The sequence below is a fragment of the Oncorhynchus masou genome, chromosome 9 (assembly GCF_036934945.1).
Source record: "Oncorhynchus masou masou isolate Uvic2021 chromosome 9, UVic_Omas_1.1, whole genome shotgun sequence".
NCBI lineage: Eukaryota > Metazoa > Chordata > Actinopteri > Salmoniformes > Salmonidae > Oncorhynchus > Oncorhynchus masou.
This window is the reverse complement of record NC_088220.1, coordinates 66296429-66318653: the sequence shown is the minus strand read 5'-3', so window position 1 is coordinate 66318653 and position 22225 is coordinate 66296429. Positions and strand designations below refer to the sequence as shown.

The 22225-nt window shown below is 43.5% G+C and overlaps 1 long non-coding RNA gene across 1 annotated transcript; it reads left to right on the top strand.

The window, feature by feature from the left end:
* The first annotated feature begins 1298 nt into the window (after nucleotides 1-1298).
* Nucleotides 1299-21446, top strand: LOC135545297 (uncharacterized). Its single transcript, XR_010456450.1, has 3 exons — nucleotides 1299-1517; nucleotides 20768-20934; nucleotides 21044-21446. It is a non-coding gene; the product is annotated as an uncharacterized LOC135545297 (long non-coding RNA).
* Nucleotides 21447-22225: the final 779 nt, after the last annotated feature.

Sequence of the window (22225 nt, the reverse complement as noted above, 5' to 3'; positions counted from 1 at the left end):
ACGCACACTCCTTGCTCCCAGTTTACAAGTTGTACTATTTTCCGATTTTCCCACTTCTGAACACAACATAAGTCCTCCAGGAGCGGAGAGATACCATAATGTACAAGTGCAACTGTGTTTACAGACCCTAGCTTTGAGGACCTGATGTGTATGGTTGGGTTTAATAAATTACTTGAGCTTCGTGAAATGGAAAGTCCCTGGAGTCTCTTCCTGCTCACTGCTGCTCCATCACAGTGAGATGATTTTAATAGTGATTTATCCCTCTGACTTATGTCACTATATAACAGCTGAATGAGAAACTCTGGCTACACTACAACCTATAATTCCACCTGTTGTTCACACTCCTGTTGCTCGTTAAGTGAAAAATCCAATCAGGAGTTTAGGAGTCCTAATGAGATTACCATTAGTCACTAGTGATAGTTAATGGTATTTTCCTCTGTTGGTAAGTAACAGTGATGACTGGAGCCAGAGGACATGAACTCGAGGGCAGTAGGTCTGAAGACAGTGTATCTTTGTTTTCTAGAAGCCTACAATTAAATTGTACAATGAGCTCTAATAGGAAGACAAAGATATACAAATAAGAAAGTGTATTTGTCATTCAGTAGAGAAGCAGATGTCCACTATGTTGGGCAGCCTAATAAAGCAGCTTTAAAAAGGATGTAAACACAGTAAGGTGACTGTGTTCAGACCAATGAAAAGAGAGGTCCAGCCCATTCATGTCACTTCTCTGTACTGTACATGCTCAGAATCTAATGTTTGTGTACAGCACAGAGCAACCAATGCCAAGAAGAGCTGCTAAAACCTTAAGCTGGTTTAATGCAATTTAGATAAAGGTTACTCACTTAAGTAGTGGAAGATTAGACAGTGCTTAATGAATTCTCTGTATTCTAAATGGAAAGTTAAGCTTGGCCATTTAATTGACCTGTATGGCAGGTCATAGTATATGCAATGTAGTATGTCCTCTTCCAATCATTTCCTAATGTTTTAAACCCCTATAGCCAGTATTCATACATAGCAGTCATTAATGTATCATGTGTAATGGGTATTAAGTTGGGCATTCCTAGGGCAGCACAGGTTTCTGGTGTAATGCATAGTAGTTGTGATTATTTGGGTTATAAAATGGGTTAAATATGTTCTGTGTCACATCCCCCTTTAGAGAATCAACATCCCCATGTATTCCCAATGACCATTTATTGGGCTGTATAAGTGACTGAGTGTGCATGATAGAGAGAGAAGAGGAGGAGAGAGTGCTAGAAAGAGATAGGGAGGGTGAGTGAGACAGAGCGAGGTAGAGGAAGTATTTGCATAAGCTGATTGTTACCTGGCACTACAGACCCCACAGACAGACACATCAGGTTGTCTCAGAGCCAAAGGAGTCTTTCATGCTGGAGAGGGTGGATATTGAATCACTTCCAAAGTCTGATAAGGGTGTTTTCCTTGGAGTAAGCCACTTGCCTGCCTTTTGGATTTGCTGCTAAGGTTGGCTGACACGCATTGGCAGATGGAGCAATAGATAGGTATGTAGATGTGTGATCGATCGTGCATGTGCGTGTGCCTGTGCCAATGTTTGTGTTGCTTCACAGTCCCCGCTGTTCCATAAGGTGTTTTTTTTCTCTGTTTTTTTAAAATCAAATTTACTGCTTGTGTCAGTTACTTGATGTGGAATAGAGTTCCATGTAGTCATGGCTCAATATAGTACTGTGTGCCTCCCATCGTCTGTCCTGGACTTGGGGACTGTGAAGAGACCTCGTGGCATGTCTTGTGGGGTATGCATGGGTGTCCGAGCTGTGTACCAGTAGTTTAGACAGATAGCTCGGTGCATTCAACATGTCAATACCTCTCATAAATAAAAGTAGTGATGAAGTCAATCTCTCCTCCACTTTCAGCTAGGAGAGGTTGACATGCATATTATTAATATATTAGCTCTCTGTTTACATCCAAGGGCCAGCCGTGCTGCCCTGTTCTGAGCCAATTGCAATTTTCCTAAGTCCTTTTTTTGTGACAACTGAAAAGTAGTCAAGGTGCGACAAAACTAGGGCCTGTGGGACCTGCCTTGTTGATAGTGTTGTTCAGAAGGCAGAGCACCCCTTTATTATAGACAGACTTCTCCCCATCTTAGCTACGACTGCATCAATATGTTTTGACCATGACAGTTTACAGTCTAGGGCCATCTCAACTTGCTCAGTTTCCACATTATTTATTACAAGATTTAGTTGAGGTTTAGGGTTTAGTGAGTGTTTTGTTCCAAATAAAATGCTTTAGTTTTAGAAATATTTAGGGCTAACTTATTCCTTGCTACCCACTCTGAAACTAACTGCCGCTCTTTGTTGAGTGTTGCAGTCATTTCAGTCGCTGTAGTAGCTGACAAGTATAGTGTTGAGTTATCTGCATACATAGACACTGGCTTTACTCAAAGTCAGTGGCATGTCGTTAGTAAAAATTGAAAAAAGCAAGGGGCCTAAACAGCTACCCTGGGGAATTCCTGATTCTAACTGGATTATATTTGAGAGGCTTCCATTAAAGAACACCCTTTGTGTTCTGTTAGACAAGTAACTCTTTATCCACATTATAGCAGGGGGTGTAAACCCATAACACAAGTTTTTCCAGCATCAGACTATGATCGATAATGTCAAAAGCTGCACTGAAGTCTAACAAGACAGCCCCCACAATAATTTTATCATCAATTTCTCTCAGCCAATCATCAGTCATTTGTGTAAGTGCTGTGCTTGTTGAGTGTCTTTCCCTATAAGCATGCTGACATTTTGTTGTCAATTTGTTTACTGTGAAATAGCATTGCATCTGGTTAAACACAATTTTTTCCAGAAGTTTACTAAGGGTTGGTAAAAGGCTGATTGGTAAGCTATTTGAGCCAGGTAAAGAGGCTTTACTAATCTTGGGTAACGGAATGACTTTAGCTTCCCTCCAGGCCTGAGGACACACTCTCTAGTAGGCTTAAATTGAAGATGTGGCAAAAAGGAGTCGCAATATTGTCTGCTATTATCCTCAGTAATTTTTCATCCAGATTGTCAGACCCCGGTGGCTTGTCATTGTTGATTGGCTTGTCATTGTCATTGTTGAGACAATCATTTTTTTCACCTCTTCCACACTGACTTTATGGAAATCAAAAGTACAATTCTTGTCTTTTATAATTTGGTCCGATATACTTGGATGTGTAGTGTCAACGTTTGTTTCTGGCATGTCATCCCTAAGTTTGCTTATCTTGCCAATGAAAAAGTCATTAAAGTGCTTTGCAATATCAATGGGCTTTGTGATGAATGAGCCATCTGATTCAATGAATGAAGGAGCCGAGTTGGCTTTTTTTCTCAAAATTTCATTTAAGGTGCCCCAAAGCTTTTTACTATCATTCTTTATATAATTTATCTTTGTTTCATATTATAGTTTATTTTTCTTTCTATTTAGTTCAGTCTCATGATTTCTTAATTTGCAGTATCAGTTAGGCCATTCCGTTGGGCTGCCAGGCTTAATGCCATACCTTTTGCCTCATCCCTCTCATACCATTTTTCTATTACCATACCATTTTTCTAATCCTCATCAATCCAAGAAGATTTAACAGTTTTTATGAGAATGGAAGGATCAAACCATTGGATCTCTCAGGCCCAGAGGGGTTAGAGAGGTCAGGGCAACTATGGCACTGTGATGACAAACAAACAGCCAGGAAGTAAAGTAAGGGAGGACATACCTACCCCACGGACTGACAGCTCCAAGCACAGGTTTAACCCAATGATTTATATGTACACTAGATAACTGATAGGGGGCACTGTGTTGAAGCCCCCGTGCCTCCATCTTGGTATCATTTTTTTCTAGATGATTAATGTTACTGTCCCCACTACAATAAAAAAAATACTTAAATACATGTTATTTTATCTTTTAAACATTTAATTGAATTACTGTGGAATTCCATCCATTCCTATAGAGGACTATGCCTACTGGGGAGTGCCAATGGGGCCGACCGGGGGCTTCAAAGCCTCTTAGTGGCCAATACATAGCATCAGCAATCCAGGGTTTATATACATCATTGACCAAGACCCCAGTCCAAATAAACCACCACTGCTCTGTGAGGGAAGGAACATAAACAGCAGCCAGCATGTAAGGTCTTGTCCAAGTAGACTAGCTCCTGAGTGGCGCAATGGTCTAAGGCACTGCATCTCCGTGCTGGAGGCATTACAACAGACCCTGGTTCAATTCCAGGCTGTATCACAACTGGCCGAGATTGAGAATCCCATAGGGCGGTGCACAAATGGCCCAGCTTTGTTCGGGTTAGGGTTTGGCCCGGGGTAGGCTGTCATTGTAAATAAGAATGTGTTCTTAGCCGACTTGCCTAGTTAATTAAAGGTAAACACAATACACAGTGTCTCAGAGCTGGATTCTGTCATTCAACAACCACAATTTGTTTTGTGGTATATGTGGCTCACAACCTGTAATGGGCTCCATTCAAGGATATGTGACATGGATTTGTCTCAGTGTAAACACGCTACACAACAGTGAAGGACTTTCATCAGTGGTCATCAAGGGGGGTAGTCCCGGAGGGCTACTGTTTTCTCTCTCTCTATTGCCTCAGGCTCCATACTGACACCTCCCCATAGTATTGCATCAACTCTGCCACATACAAACCCCATCTCTCACCAAGGGATTTACGCCATGCAGAGAGAGGGATCAGTTCTCTCTCATCTGTCCTCCATTCAACCCATAGGGAGGGCATCACCCTAAAGAGATTCTAACAATCCATTATGAGAATCCCAAAGCTTCTTTCACTATAGAAACACCATGCATGGGGAAGAAGCATAATCCAAGGGGGATTTGTTGCTTTTTCTGTTCACAGGAGGTTTTCAGCAAAGTGAGTTAATTGCAGGTTATATGCGCTGGTGATTCTCTATGGAATTTTGTCTCATAATGTGGACAGTAAACTGGCCCGCTGGCACACACCCAAAGACAGTACACATTTAATGTAGTAGAATACATGAGTAGTCTGTCCTCTACCTTGCAGTAAAGGTGAGCACCTAGCCTGATGTATGTAACTGTTTAGTGTATCAGCATTCACTAACAGCATTACCGGTCATGCGTCCTTGGGAAGAATGCCTCCCAAATGAATTAAATGGATTTGTAAAGCCAAAGTCCTCAATTGGATTATTCTAATGATGTAACCCATAACATGCATCATTTGTGTTTTTTATACTGTGTAGTCATTCGAACTAGTCTGTCCTGTGAAACACACCTTGGCCTAGATTCAATCAGATCAAGCATTAACCGACAATTGCCGACACCTGCATAGCTAACGTTTTAGCGGTGTCGTGACTCAGGAGGTGTAACTGTGTTGGAGCTGTCAAATCGGTGAGCAGCTGCTCTTGATCATTGTCGCAAAGCCACAACAAGTTACAAGTTCAGAACGAGAAAGTGTAGACTATATAGAAATAATGACGCTCAAATTGAAAATCATTAAACAAAATCATGAGGATTTTTAATCAGCCTAAGTATAATGCCTGTCGTGCTCTAGATGGCACGGTAGAATGAACTTGACAATTGAGACTGAAGTACTGTTACTTTTAGCTTTATATCCGAAGCATGGTAACGATTTACACTCTTCACGCAGGTAAACTTCAAACTGCAAGACAGCTAATTTACACATCTCCTTGACCTTCACCCAAGTGATACTGATTGTCTGTTAAACACAAGGGAGTTATGGACTATCATTAAAGATGATGGGGTGGCAGGTAGCCTAGTGGTTAGAGCGTGGGGCCAGTAACTGAAAGGTTGCCAGATCAAATCCCTGAGCTGACAGGGTAAACATCTGTTGTTCTTCCCCTGAACAAGGCAGTTAACCCAATGTTCCTAGGCTGTCATTGTAAATAATAATTTGTTCTTAACTGACTTACCTAGTTAAATGAAGGTAAAAAAATATTACACCCCCCCCCCTTAGCTAGAGCTTGCAAGTAAACATAACTTTTTAAGAAGAATATAATATTTTTAATACTGCTGTAGAGTCAAGGGTAGGTGGTGGCCTAGTTTCACTTACAATACCAAATTTTACCCCTGACTCACTCAAGCACATAGTCCTGTAGCCTCACTGATAATTTAGTGCACCTGCCTACTCTGGTGCATTGACTGGTGTGATTCTCTATGAGAGGGTTCTGGTGTTCTGTCATTTGTCATGTTCTGTCTGTGTTCATTTGTGTCTTTGTGTTTCCTCTTCGACCTCCTGGTCTGAATCAGAGTCAGTGATTGTGACTTCTTTGTTAGCCCTATACCTGGCTGTTCTGTCAGGTCTGAGGCGCTTTCTGTTTCAGCGGTAGCGAGCTCCTGCGGGTGTGATGATATCATATGATCACGGTTCATCTCTGATTCTGATTCTCACCGCTGTTTCTGGCTGCCATCCTTTTGTACCTCTCCATGCACGCTCTCTCTCCCTCCCGAAACGAAGGAAGTGGTGACGCTGTTTTGTCATAGATTGTCTTCTGCTGCAGCTATCTGCGTTTCAAGCCATGCTGGACATTTCTGGCTGAAGGGCTGCTTTACTTGTAGGTTGGTCGTAGGACATGTCCCATGAGTAGCTGAGCAGAAGAGTACTGCAGACCCGTGACAGGTGTGTTTCTCAGGTTCAGTAGAGCTGTGTGAGGGTCAACACCTGTCTGTGCTGTCGACGTGAGCATGTTTTTCACTGACTTAATGGTCCTCTCAGCCATTCCCTTTGACTGGGGAAACCCTGGACTAGAATGAATGATTTTGAAACCCCACTCTTTTGCAAACATGATCCATCTCAGCACTTGAAAAGGGTACATGATCTGCAATCAGTTCAGCTGCAATACCATGTCTAGCAAACACAGCTTTAAACTTTGCTATGACAGTACCTGATGTCTTGTCCGACAGCACCTCTGGATATTTGGAGTAGTAGTCCACTATCAGAAGGAATGAGCGCCCTTGGAACTCGATTTTTTTGCCATGGAATGTCAGCCACTGTGTGTGGTAGGAGTGGTTCCTTTTGGTTGCTGGGTGTTTTTTTTTTTTGCCAGGAAGTGCACGATTCAACCGTCATTCGGACATCTTCAGTGAGGCCTGGCCAATACATGAGAGCTCTGGCATGCGCTAAGAAGCGTTGACTGCCCTGATGTGCAATGTGGAGCCTCTTTAAGTACCTCAGTTGTAAAAAGTCTTTGGGAATGATAATACCTTTGTATGAGCACTACATCTTCAAAGTAAAGAGAGTCTCTGATGTGCCAACAGGTTTTCACTTTCAGTGGTGCACTTTTCTTCTTGTGGGGCCATCCATCTCTGTGTAGGTTCCTCAGCAGCTACATCTCACTGTCTGCATCTGTGTCTGCTCTCAGCTGTTGCATAACAGCACCCTCTAGTGGCTGATGTGTGGAGACTGCATAAATTACTTTCTTGTCACTGAGGTCACACTTCATGTGTGGCAGTCTGGGGTACATCCCTGGATAGTGTGTCTGCTATTAACATGTATTTACCTGGGGTGTAGATGATGTGAATGTCATATTTCTGTATTTGAAGGAGCATCCTTTGAAGACAGGCAGGCGCCTTTCCAATAAGCCTGGTGGTTATAGCCTCAAGTGGTTTGTGGTCAGATTGAACTGACCGGGACACTATAGACATACTGGTGAAACCTCTTCAGTGCGAGTTCTTTTTTTATCTGGGCATAATTTTGCTTTGCCCCAGACAGAGCTCTGGATGCAAAGGCTATACGCTGTTAACTTTGCATCAGAACAGCTCCAACTCCATCTTTGGATGCATCAGCTTGTATTTCAATCTCTTCCTGTGAATTGGAAGAATTTCAGCAGCGCCGTAGTGGAGATGGCTTTTTTCAGTCTCTCCAGTGCTGCTTGAAGTTCTGGGTGCCACTGCCATGCCATGTCCTTCCTGAGGAGCATTCTGAGTGGTGCAGTGAGAGTGGCTTCATCTTGGTTAAACTGGGTTAGGAAACATGTCATATCCAGTAACCTCTGTAGATATTTTCTGTCTTCTGGTAGGGGAATCTGTGTGATTGCTGTCACCTTGGAGATGTCTGCTTTAACCCTGTCTGCACTGATGATGTACTTCACTTACCATGTAATATATCTTCTCAGCATTTAACTTCACATTCAGACGGATAGCTCTGTCCATCACCTGCTGTAGAATGTGGCCATGCTCTTCTTTGGTGGCTGCTGCAATTATCGTTCATCTGCAATTACATAGACACCATCAATGTCACCATAACTCTGGAGTTAATCTGCTGAAATGCCTTTTTATGCAAAAAAGGTAAGCGATTAAACCGGTACCTACCCCATGTGGTATTGAATGTGCAGAGATCAGCTGATTCCTCATTCAACTTTATTTGCCAATAACCCTCCTTCTCATCTATGATAGTGAAGATCTTGTTGCATTGCACATCCTCTGAGGTGGGAATGGAGAAGTGTTGGTGCTGTATGGCCTTGTTCCAGACACACCCTAAGAGAGACATTTTAATTTTCTGTTAGGAATAGGCTAGTACCCCACGCTGATGGTTTGGTTACTTTGCTGACCACACCCCTCTGCTCTTGAATGTTCAATGTCTCTTTCAGCCTGTCAAGCACAGCATATGTGATTTTCCTACATCCATGAACAACAGGACGGACTTTTGGATCAATGTAAATGTGGTGTTGGCCTGGAAACTCACATAGCCCTTTAAACACAGATGCAAGGTAGAGCATAACATGCAACTCTTGCAACTTTTCATATATGGTCAAGCTGCACACATGCCTCTCTGCCTAGCAGTGGTGTGTCAGATGCATCTGTAACATAGAACTGTAGATGGGCTTGTTTGTGCCGCGTGTGCACTTGCAATGTCATGATGCCCTTTGGTTTGATGCGGGTGCCTCCATAGGCTATGAGTACAGTCTCAGTCTCTTTCACTTTGAATTGCTTGGACAATTTGTCTGCTATTGCTTGTGTGAACACATTAGCTTCAGCTTCTATGGCTAACTTAAAGTTGACCGCCTGTCCCCCTATACGCAGTTTGTGTGCCAGCCAGCATCTCGTGTGCTTGTGTCACTGCACCTATGAACAACATGTCCACTTCCCTAACATCTGTTTCAACAAGAGCAACATCTGTCCCTGACCTACACACAGCTGCAAAGTGATTTCTCTTTTCACACCTTTCACACTCAACACTAAATGCAGGGCACCTCTTTGGTTTGTGTGTTTTTCCACAAGTCTTTGTCTGCTGCTGGTTGAGCGAGCGGCCTGTCTTTGTTCTGACTGCTCGTGATTGCTTAACATGGAGGCCCTTTTTTTCCATAGCATGCACAAACTGTTCTATGCTATTGTTAGCTGACATAGCCTTAGCCTGAGCTGATGCAACTTATTTTGCATCAGCCCGATGTCTAGTTTAACGATGTCTAGTTTAAGGGTGATGTGCAAAACCGATGTCAAAGCTACCGTGCATACCTATATAACGTAGGTACATGACGTAATGACGCCACAAAGAATATAGCGCTACACGTGCAACACAGCATTCCTAACCTCGCCCACAATGTCTGCTGTGTGGATCGAGCAGTCATTTGAAAGAGTAAGAACATTTCAGAGAGACAACTCAAAGGTGAAATCCATTAATGCCAAGATAATGGAATTCATGGCCCTTGACAATCAACCGTTCTCGTAGGCGCTATTTTTCAGATGTTGCCCTACCGGAGTTACACAGCATTGTTGGAACTCACATCCATGAGCTACTTGCTATGGGCGTCACTGCTATTAGCTACACCACAGACAATTGGACCAGCGATATCAGCCCCATGAGCATTACGAGTCTGACAGCACAGTGGGTCAATGAGGATTTCGTACCGAGGAAAGCCATATTTCATGCTCAAGAATGTGCTGGTTCTCATATTGCTGCTGCCATTTCAATGGCATTTGACAACATGTTTGAAACTTGGAAACATGAACACTCCAAGCTCCATTCGTACAACTGACTTGAGAAATAAGCTCAACTGCATCTGCATCAAACGTGATACCCTGTCATGAAACGCCTGCTTAACATACAGTGGGGCAAAAAAGTATTTAGTCAGTCACCAATTGTGCAAGTTCTCCCACTTAAAAAGATGAGAGGCCTGTAAACCATAATTTGCAAATAAATTCATAAAAAATCCTACAATGTGATTTTCTGGATTTTTTTTCTCATTTTGTCTGTCATAGTTGAAGTGTACCTATGTTGAAAATTACAGGCCTCTCTCATCTATTTAAGTGGGAGAACTTGCACAATTGGTGGCCTACTAAATACTTTTTTGCCCCACTGTATACAGTTGAAGTTGGAAGTTTAAATATACCTTAACCAAAAACATTTCATCTCAGTTTTTCACAATTCCTGACATTTAATCAGAGTAAAATTTCCCTGTTTTAGGTCAGTTAGGATCACCACTTTATTTTAAGAACATAAAATGTCAGAATAATAGTAGAGAGAATTATTTACTTCAGCTTTTATTTCTTTCATTACATTCCCAGTGGGTCAGAAGTTTACATACACTCAATCAGTATTTGGTAGCATGACCTTTAAATGGTTTAACTTGGGTCAAACGTTTCGGGTAGCAATCCACAAGCTTCCCACAATAAATTGGGTGAATTTTGGCCCATTCCTCCTGACAGAGCTGGTGTAACTGAGTCAGGTTTGTAGGCCTCCTTGCTCGCACATGCTTTTTCAGTTCTGTCCACAAATTTTCTACAGGATTGAGGTGAGGGCTTTGTGATGGTCACACCAATACCTTGACTTTGTTGTCCTTAAGCCATTTTGCCACAACTTTGGAAGTATGCTTGGGGTCATTGTCCATTTGGAAGACCCCTTTGCGACCAAGCTTTAAATTCCTGACTGATGTCTTGAGATGTTGCTTCAGCATAATTTTCCTCCCTCATGATGCCATCAATTTTGTGAAGTGCACCAGGCCCTCCTGCAGCAAAGCACCCCCACAACATGATGCTGCCACCCCCATGCTTCACAGTTGGGATGGTGTTCTTTGGCTTGCAAGCCTCTCCCGTTTTCCTCCAAACATAACGATGGTCGTTCTATTTATGTTTCAACAGACCAGAGGACATCTCTCCAAAAAGTACGATCTTTGTCCCCATTTGCAGTAGCAGATGAACATGGTACCTTCAGGCGTTTGGAAATTGCTCCCAAGGATGAACCAGACTTAACTCATGAGCACCAGCCAGCGTATTAGCCTGATTTTGTTAGCTTAGGAAAATATGTGGTACATTTTTGTTGTATAATATTTCTTCGCCACAAGAGTGTGGCATTGAGTAATTTCAGGTCCATTTTTATATATTTTGAATACTTAAATGGATGATAGTTTATTCTGATGTTGTAAATATGAGATTACATGTGGAAACTTCGAAATAGTTAAATCCACTATACGATCATAATGACATAGACATTTGGATAGGTTTTTTGTTAGTATTTTAAACAGCAGATTTATGGAGAGTTGCTGTGGGAGTGCTATTTACATCCCGTCGACTACTGACCAGTCATTGTGTCACATCATTGCAGCTTTGGAAATAAATGAACTATCCATCCATTGCTCCTTCCTGTGTTGACTTACTGACTTGAGGGACGGGAACAGGAAGGTCACACCTGCGTGAACAGTGTTAATCTTTACCATGCTTCAGATATAAAGCTATAAGTAAAAGTACTTCAGTCTCCATTGTCAAGATAATTATATATGCCATCTCGAGCACGACATGGTGTCAGAAGTGGCAGAAGATTAAACAAAAAAACAGAGGAAAATTTCCAGTGGTAGTTGAATGAGTGAGAATGCAGACTTCACCAGCAGGCTGCTAAAACTAGTGGCTAGTTAGCAGGCTAATGCTAACTTGGGTGAAACAACATACTTTATTGATATTGTTAGCTATCAAGCTTGGGATTAGCAGCAATGCAGTCGTTTACAACACCATCAACACCATCTCCGTTGTCATTGAAAATTGACGGAAATGCTAACAAAGTCAGAGGCTAGGAAAAGAGCAGTTTTGCTACACTGCATCGGCGATGACGCACTGGAGATATACAACACAATGGAGATCACATATGCCACCCGGCAAACAAGAAACTGGGAAAACAAAAAACTGTCCGAGGTGATGAAAGCGTTTGAAAATTACTGCTCACCACGCAGGAAGACTGTGTTCGAGAGACATCAGTTTTGGGCACACAAGTTCAATGAACAGGCAGGTATTGACTGAGAGCACACAGCTGTGAGTTCAAAGACACAGAGGATAGGGATGTACAGATATAATATTTTGGGCCGATACCAATATCCAATATTTTCCTTGCCAAAAAAAACGATACCGATAACCGATATTTGCAATTTTAGCGGCCTTTTAAGCATTATAGTACAGTTAAATAGTTGAAACACACACACACACACTCACCAAAAAGTTATTTTGTTGGCATTTACTTATGTCCCCATTACCAGTAAAACATAATCAAACCTATATCTTTCACTTACTTGCTGTGCTGTTTCATTGTTCATTTGTTCTGTCTCAACCAGGATTTAATGATGCATGTCAAGCAGTGAAGTTTCAGCTCTGTCTGTCCGTGGCCTCTCTTCCTCGGTGTGCACTGTCATTGTGTCCGTTTTCATCTTGTCCAGCTGTGTCTAACATTTCACGTAAACCCTGTTTCTTGTCTGCATCGAAGTAGCGGTCCTTGTACCTAGCATCGAGCATGGTGGCGACACAGTAATGGCTCAGAGAGATAAAGACCCTGAATCGCTTGTTCACAGCCTCTAGTAGAGTAGTTTTCCAATTTACCCAACGGTCTGTGTTGGCATTTACAGTGGGGCAAAAAAGTATTTAGTCAGCCACCAATTGTGCAAGTACTCCCACTTAAAAAGATCAGAGAGGCCTGTAATTTTCATCATAGGTACACTTCAACTATGACAGACAAAATGAGAAAAAAAATCCAGGGAATCACATTGTAGGATTGTTAATGAATTTATTTGCAAATTATGGTGGAAAATAAGTATTTGGTCACCTACAAACAAGCAAGATTTCTGGCTCTCACAGACCTGTAACTTATTCTTTAAGAGGCTCCTCTGTCCTCCACTCGCTACCTGTATTAATGGCACCTGTTTGAACTTGTTATCAGTATAAAAGACACCTGTCCACAACCTCAAACAGTCACACTCCAAACTCCACTATGGACAAGACCAAAGAGCTGTCAAAGGACACCAGAAACAAAATTGTAGACCTGCACCAGGCTGGGAAGACTGAATCTGCAATAGGTAAGCAGCTTGGTTTGAAGAAATCAACTGTGGGAGCAATTATTAGGAAATGGAAGATATACAAGACCACTGCTAATCTCCCTCGATCTGGGGTTCCATGCAATGTCTCACCCCGTGGGGTCAAAATGATCACAAGAACGGTGAGCAAAAATCCCAGAACCACACGGGGGGACCTAGTGAATGACCTGCAGAGAGCTGGGACCAAAGTAACAAAGCCTACCATCAGTAACACACTACGCCGCCAGGGACTCAAATCCTACAGTGCCAGACGTGCCCCCTGCTTAAGCCAGTACATGTCCAGGCCCGTCTGAAGTTTGCTAGAGAGCATTTGGATGATCCAGAAGAAGATTGGGCGAACATCATATGGTCAGATGAAACCAAAATATAACTTTTTGGTAAAAACTCAACTAGTCGTGTTTGGAGGACAAAGAATGCTGAGTTGCATCCAAAGAACACCATACCTACTGTGAAGCTTGGGGGTGGAAACATCATGCTTTGGGGCTGTTTTTCTGCAAAGGGACCAGGATGACTGATCCGTGTAAAGGAAAGAATGAATGGGGCCATGTATCATGAGATTTTGAGTGAAAACCTCCTTCCATCAGCAAGGGCATTGAAGATGAAATGTGGCTGGGTCTTTCAGCATGACAATGATCCCAAACACACCGCCCGGGCAACGAAGGAGTGGCTTCGTAAGAAGCATTTCAAGGTCCTGGAGTGGCCTAGCCAGTCTCCTGATCTCAAAGTATTGTGTCTGTCAGCGTAGTGTCCAGAACGCTACCAGGAGACAGGCCAGTACAACAGGAGATGTGGAGGAGGCCGTAGGAGGGCAACAACCCAGCAGCAGGACCGCTACCTCTGCCTTTGTGCAAGGAGGAGCAGGAGGAGCAATGCCAGAGCCCTGCAAAATTACCTCCAGCAGGCCACAAATGTGCATGTGCCTGCTCAAACGATCAGAAACAGACTCCATGAGGGTGGTATGAGGGCCCGACGTCCACAGGTGGGGGTTGTGCTTACAGCCCAACACCGTGCAGGACGTTTGGCATTTGCCAGAGAACACCAAGATTGGCAAATTCACCACTGGTGCCCTGTGCTCTTCACAGATGAAAGCAGGTTCACACTGAGCACATGTGACAGTCTGGAGACGCTGTGAAGAACGCTCTGCTGCTTGCAACATCCTCCAGCATGACCGGTTTGGCGGTGGGTCAGTCATGGTGTGGGGTGGCATTTCTTTGGAGGGCCGCACAGCCCTCCATGTGCTCGCCAGAGGTAGCTTGACTGCCATTAGGTACCGAGATGAGATCCTCAGACCCCTTGTGAGACCATATGCTGGTGTGGTTGGCCCTGGGTTCTGGGAGGAGATCCCTCAGGAGACCATCGGCCACCTCATCAGGAGCATGCCCAGGCGTTGTAGGGAGGTCATACAGGCACGTGGAGGCCACACACACTACTGAGCCTCATTTTGACTTGTTTTAAGGACATTACATCAAAGTTGGATCAGCCTGTAGTGTGGTTTTCCACTTTAATTTTGAGTGTGACCCCAAATCCAGACCTCCATGGGTTGATACATTTGATTTCCATTGACAATTTTTGTGTGATTTTGTTGTCAGCACATTCAACTATGTAAAGAAAAAAGTATTTAATAAGAATATTTCATTCATTCAGATCTAGGATGTGTTATTTTAGTGTTCCCTTTATTTTTTGAGCAGGACCCTGTCTTTCAAAGATAATTTGTAAAAATCCAAACAACTTCACAGATCTTCATTGTAAAGGGTTTAAACACTGTTTCCCATGCATGTTCAATGAACCATGAATAATTAATGAACGTGCACCCGTAGAATGGTCATAAAAACACTAACAGCTTACAGACAGAGGCAATTAAGGTCATAGTTATGAAAATGTAGGACTCAAAAGAGGCCTTTCTACTGACTCTGAAAAACACCAAAGGAAAGATGCCCAAGGTCCCTACTCATCTGTTTCAACCTGCCTTAGGCATGCTGCAAGGAGGCATAAGGACTGCAGATGTGGCCAGGGCAATAAATTGCAATGTCTGTACTGTGAGACGTCTAAGACAGAGCTAGAGGGAGACTGGACGGACAATTGATTATCCTCGCAGTGGCAGACTACGTGTAACAACACCTGCACAGGATCGGTACATCCGAACATCACACCTGCGGGACAGGTACAGGATGGCAACAACAACTGCCTGAGTTACACCAGGAACGCACAATCCCTCCATCACTGCTCAGACTGTCCACAATAGGCTGAGAACGGCTGGACTGAGGGCTTGTAGGCCTGTTGTAAGTCAGGTCTTCACCAGACATCACCGTCAACAACGTCGCCTACGGGCACAAACCCACCGTCGCCGGACCAGAAAGAACTGGCAAAAAGTGCTCTTCACTGACGAGTCACGTTTTTTTCTCACCAGGGGTGATGGCCGGATTTGCGTTTATCGTCTAAGGAATGAGCGTTACACCGAGGCCTGTACTCTGGAGCGGGATCGATTTGCAGGTGGAGTGTCCGTCATGGTCTGGGGCAGTGTGTCACAGCATCATCGGTATGAGCTTGTTGTCATTGCAGGCCATCTCAAAGTTGTGCATTACAGGGCACACTTCCTCCTCCCTCATGTGGTCCCCTTCCTGCAGGCTCATCCTGACACGACCCTCCAGCATGACAATGTCACCAGCCATACTGTTCATTCTGTGCGTGATTTGCTGCATTACAGGAATGTCAGTGTTCTGCCATGGCCAGCGAAGAGCCCGGATCTCAATCCCATTGAACACGTCTGGGACCTGTTAGATCAGAGGGTGAGGACTAGGACTTCCATTTCTGTTAGTCACATGTCTGTGGAACTTGTTCAGTTTATGTCTCAGTTGTTTGCTGAAAATAAACGCAGTTGACAGTGAGAGGACGTTTCTTTATTTGTTGAGTTTATATATTAGTATTGTCATAACGTTGGCCTGGGGGTAGGTTTATGACCGTCAAATACCTCCCCCCCCTTTTTCCTCTCTCTACCCTACTGATGTGACATTTGAAAATCCTTTGGTTAACAGAGATTCTGGGAACATCAGATGGTGGGGGGAAATGAACTATATTCTGGTAATCTGACCAATTGAACATATGCGGTGGTACTTAATGAATATGATGTCAGTTCAGTTGTCATCTGAGATATTATCATCAATAATAGGATGACATAAACTCTAGAGTGGAAAGTCTGCACATAGTAGTTATTGGATTCACATGGAATTGTTGTTCAATTTAAATGTTGGAATATAAAATTATTGGTGAAGAGATTAAATGTAATTTTAGCTTCCAAATGAGAGATTTGGGTTTTCATAAGGTTAGGGCTCTGCTCAATCAGTGGCCTGCCCCTGTGAAAAGACAAGGGTTATAAAACATTTCAAACACACCCTTCTCGCTCCACTGTATAAAGCCTTGACGAAAATGTAATCTGCTGTTCCGAGGATGTGAGGACGACGGTCCATACGTTAAAAGGACTAACATGTCAACTACAGAACTAAGCCAACCTCAGCGTGAGCTTTGGTTGCGAATGGTATGAACTTTGAACTCTTATTCACTACAGAAGTGATACCTCCTAGCCGTTGAGTTAGCAACAGCAGCTACAAACGTGGGCTAGGAAAGAACAGATAGAGTATCCCGTCTACCACACAACAACGTTACTTCAACGTACCCAATTTACCACCAGAGACATTCTTCAAAGACAAAGAACTCGGTTGGGCAACACGGCCTTCCATCTCCCACCAACCTACCGAAGCGCAGCTCAAAGTAAATATGTATTGCATTTTCCTTTTCCAAATGGGCTGTAATTTAGAATGCATAAGATACTGTATTTACGATAGAGACATCGCTTCTCCCTTTGTTCCTCAGTCTTCCCACGCTTTCACTCAAACCCAGCCCCTTTTCTTTGTGTGACCAGCGGTCAAATCTGTTCCCTCCACTAGGGACATTTTCCTTCATGATATAATTTGTAATCAAGGTATGATTCATTCTGTGTATATGTAATTCTGTATGATTGGTTAGCTATTTAGCAAATATATAATTAAACCCAATTTTGTATTGCTGATTCAACTTGTTTGCCACGGTTCGTGAAGATAACCAAAAATGTACAACTTTCAGATGAGACTGAAATAAGGTGACAATTAATATTGACTGCTATTGATGTAAAATATTACATTTACATTTAAGTCATTTAGCAGACGCTCTTATCCAGAGCGACTTACAAATTGGTGAATTCACCTTCTGACATCCAGTGGAACAGCCACTTTACAATAGTGCATCTAAATCATTAAGGGGGGTGAGAAGGATTACTTATCCTATCCTAGGTATTCCTTGAAGAGGTGGGGTTTCAGGTGTCTCCGGAAGGTGGTGATTGACTCCGCTGTCCTGGCGTCGTGAGGGAGTTTGTTCCACCATTGGGGGGCCAGAGCAGCGAACAGTTTTGACTGGGCTGAGCGGGAACTGTACTTCCTCAGTGGTAGGGAGGCGAGCAGGCCAGAGGTGGATGAACGCAGTGCCCTTGCTTGGGTGTAGGGCCTGATCAGAGCCTGGAGGTACTGCGGTGCCGTTCCCCTCACAGCTCCGTAGGCAAGCACCATGGTCTTGTAGCGGATGCGAGCTTCAACTGGAAGCCAGTGGAGAGAGCGGAGGAGCGGGGTGACGTGAGAGAACTTGGGAAGGTTGAACACCAGACGGGCTGCGGCGTTCTGGATGAGTTGTAGGGGTTTAATGGCACAGGCAGGGAGCCCAGCCAACAGCGAGTTGCAGTAATCCAGACGGGAGATGACAAGTGCCTGGATTAGGACCTGCGCCGCTTCCTGTGTGAGGCAGGGTCGTACTCTGCGGATGTTGTAGAGCATGAACCTACAGGAACGGGCCACCGCCATGATGTTGGTTGAGAACGACAGGGTGTTGTCCAGGATCACGCCAAGGTTCTTAGCGCTCTGGGAGGAGGACACAATGGAGTTGTCAACCGTGATGGCGAGATCATGGAACGGGCAGTCCTTCCCCGGGAGGAAGAGCAGCTCCGTCTTGCCGAGGTTCAGCTTGAGGTGGTGATCCGTCATCCACACTGAAATGTCTGCCAGACATGCAGAGATGCGATTCGCCACCTGGTCATCAGAAGGGGAAAGGAGAAGATTAATTGTGTGTCGTCTGCATAGCAATGATAGGAGAGACCATGTGAGGTTATGACAGAGCCAAGTGACTTGGTGTATAGCGAGAATAGGAGAGGGCCTAGAACAGAGCCCTGGGGGACACCAGTGGTGAGAGCGCGTGGCGAGGAGACAGATTCTCGCCACTCCTCCTGGTAGGAGCGACCTGTCAGGTAGGACGCAATCCAAGCGTGGGCCGCGCCGGAGATGCGGCCCACGCTATTACTAGGTCTTTAGGGGGGAGCATTGGGCTATGCAATGAAAAGTTGACAGGCAAGTCTTATTTTTTTAACCGTAAGGCTAGCCAACTAGTCAACTATCTAGTAAACACTTCAGATACGAAGTTGATGTCTCTTTTTTGAACAAAATTAAACAGATATATATCTTGTAATTGAACAAAATAGTAAGGTGACCAGTAATTTTTTTTGCTAAACCGTTTGTCAAAAAGATGACAATAGTAATATTTCCACTGAAATGTCAAACATGCTAATTGCTAACTTGTTAGCTAATATTTTTACAACACCAATAATCACAAAATATTGATGGCTTGATCACAAGATAACACTGTTGAAGGTAATATATTTCTTAAACGCTGTTGAATATGCCGATAATACGGGGTGCAAGGCTACTAACTTCAAAGAGGGAACTTTAGCTAGTAGCATGAAACCCACATGGAAAACTGAGATTTGGCAAATAACATATAAAGAGTGGCTTATTTGACTCCAAACCAAGAACAATAGTTACTAATAACATAATTGTTAATGTACGATGCAAAAGGTGGATTTTATACATTTATATCCTGGGACCACTAAAGTTTCAACTCACCCACAGCAATTCTACATAAATCCTGTGGATTACCCAGAATCCCATACTTATATCGCTGACTGTATTAGACAATGTAAACACACTAATATACCAGGAGGTGGCATAATACCCATTTTATGCAATACCCATTTGAACAACTTAATTACACTGTTACATAGGCACACTTCAAGCTGCAAGACAGCTCATTTACATATCACCTTGACCTTCAACCTCGAGTGATACTGATTGGATGTTAAACACAAGGGAGTTCTCAGGGACTATCATTAAAAGTGTAGAGCTCCATATATTACAATTTAAAAAATACCTTTATTTAACTAGGCATGCCAATTAAAGAACATATTCTTATTTACAAAGACGATCTAGGAACAGTGTTCAGGGGCAGAAGGACATCTTTTTACCTTGTCAGCTCAGGGATTTGATCGAGCAACCTTTCGGTTACTGGACCAACTCTCTAACCACTCGGCTACCTGCCACCCAAAACCAGTCCTCCCTCCTGGTCGGGGAATTGAACCCATCTCCCACGTGACAAGCGGGGATACTCACCACTATGCTAATGAGGAGCAGGTGGTACAATACCAGGAGTCACTGGTATATTTGACAGCGCATAGTTCTATCTCCGATACAACCAAAACAACTGCTATGCGGATGTCGGTTCAAGCGAATGTGATTGAATAGAGCCCCTGGTTTTCAAGCTGTCATCAAGTTCTCTTTGGATGATTTGATATGTTACTATGGAGCTATATATCAAATCAAAGTTTATTGGTCGAGTACACAGATTTGCAGGTGCAGCAAAATACTTATGTTTCTGCATTGTTGCTAGAAACAAGCTTTTCGCTGCACCTACAATAACATCTGCAAATCTGTGTACACGACCAATAAACTTTGATTTGATATATAGCTCCATAGTACAACATTGCACTTGTGCTAGTATCAGGCAAGTTGGCTATGTAACTGCTGGGATTTCCTAAATGACTGGGGCTTTTCCTAGAGGGAGGTGGCACATTGTGTAAGTGTAGATGTCACAATGTCTGACATCATTGGGAAGAGAATTACAATTACAATATCATGAGTCTGTTTATTTGTCTACACTCAGAAAATAAATGGTGCTATCTAGAACCTAAAAGGGTTCTTCAGCTGTCGCCATAGGAGAATCTGTTGAAGAACCCTTTCCACAGAGGGTTCTAAATGAAACCTAAATGGTTCTACCATGAACCAAAACAGTTTAAAATGTATAAGGACTGCCAAAGAAACCTTTTGGAACCCTTTTTTATAAGAGTGTATAAATAAACCTATTACACTTCTGCTCCTACCCCACTGCTCTCAGTGAGCGCGTTGCCATCTGCTGCCCAGCAACTGGCGGGTAGTTCCTACTCAGGTACATCTTCAACTGCTTAACTGCTATTCTCCATATAGAGCCTTTTGATGTGGTTCCGTTTACATATATAAGGTAATATCTTCAGACACAATATAGCAGAAATTATTACAGTTACATGGAATGTGTTTGTTATGTCTGCTCTTCCTCTTCAGAGCCCTGTGTGCTGCATCAAGAGGTGAGTTCAGGCTTCTGGCAGGCCGCCCTCTACCTGTCCACAGAGGTCCACCAACACCAGCACACCTCTACCCTCTTCCAACATCAGCCCCCTGGCATACTACCCACACCTGTTCCACCAATGCTGGCGACACCAGACAGAAATGTATGGAGAAGTACTACTGCTTTATCACTGTTTTATATCAACTTTATCAATGATGCCTGTTTAAGCCAAGATACAAATTTAATGAACACATTTGTTTTTTACTCTACAGCTGCCCCATCCCCATGTGATGCTGAGGTTGGCCCCTATGGCAGCCACCATTGTCCCCCTCCTAGGACCTTTCGGCTCCCTCCATGGGGCCTTCCAGCCAAAGACATGCCCTCCCCAGGTACCAGGGGAAAAGGGAGTGATTGGACTAGGATGTTGGGGCTGAGGAAAAATACATAGTATTTATGTATCATCACATTATGGTATAATCAGTGGTGGTTGGTGCTGTTTAAGATGAGGGATGACACTTTGTTTTACCAGCATGGCCTTATTTATATTACAGCATATTGGATGACTGTCATTCATATTACATTCACCTGGCTCAATGTAACGTCGATAGGTTTAGGCAACGACATGATGATCGAATTTGCCCTATACCCATCATGAGGTTGCTACAACCTAGCCTAAGAAGGAAAGTTTACAGCCAGGGTTGGGTTGGTTACTTTCTAATTTGAATCCATTATAGTTACCTGTCCAAAATTGTAATCAGTAACATAAACTTTGGATTATCCAAACTCCGTAACATAGTCTGATTACATTCAGTTACTTTGAAATGACTTTCCCCTAGAAGAAGAAGAAGACAAAAATGTATGTTACCAATTGAACCATATCTATTGCAGGATAAATCAATGTTAAAGTTTACATAGCTGGCCATATATGGATGTTAAATGTTCTTTATGGGTTGATTATGTAGGCTTCTTCTTACCCATCGCTTTCTACTACGTATAATAATATGATTACAGGAGAACAGGAGACAAAGAGCTGTGAGACAGGTTAAATCCCAGACACATGAAAAGTGGGATGTACACGGAGCGTGTGGGGCAGCAGAAGATGAACAGCAGAGGGGCTAAGGATTTTTTAGATGGGGAAAGGGACGATGAAACGGGAGAAAGTTTACGGGACTCCACCCGGAGGGGCAGGTCCTGAGTGGAAAGCCCTACCCTCTGCCCGGGCTCTCCTCCAGGTACGGCAACAGAGGCGGACGAACATCTGGCAGAGGGTATGCTGATTTCTTGCTCAGGGAAGAGCGCGGACTGATGTCCCAAGGAACACTCAAAGGGCTAGAGACCAGTGGCTGAGCAGGGAAAGGTGAAATGGGTGAATAACAGGGCCTGACGAGCCTGTCTAGAGTTGAGGCGCTTGGCGGTGCAAAGATATTCCAGGTTCTTATGGTCAGTCCACACAA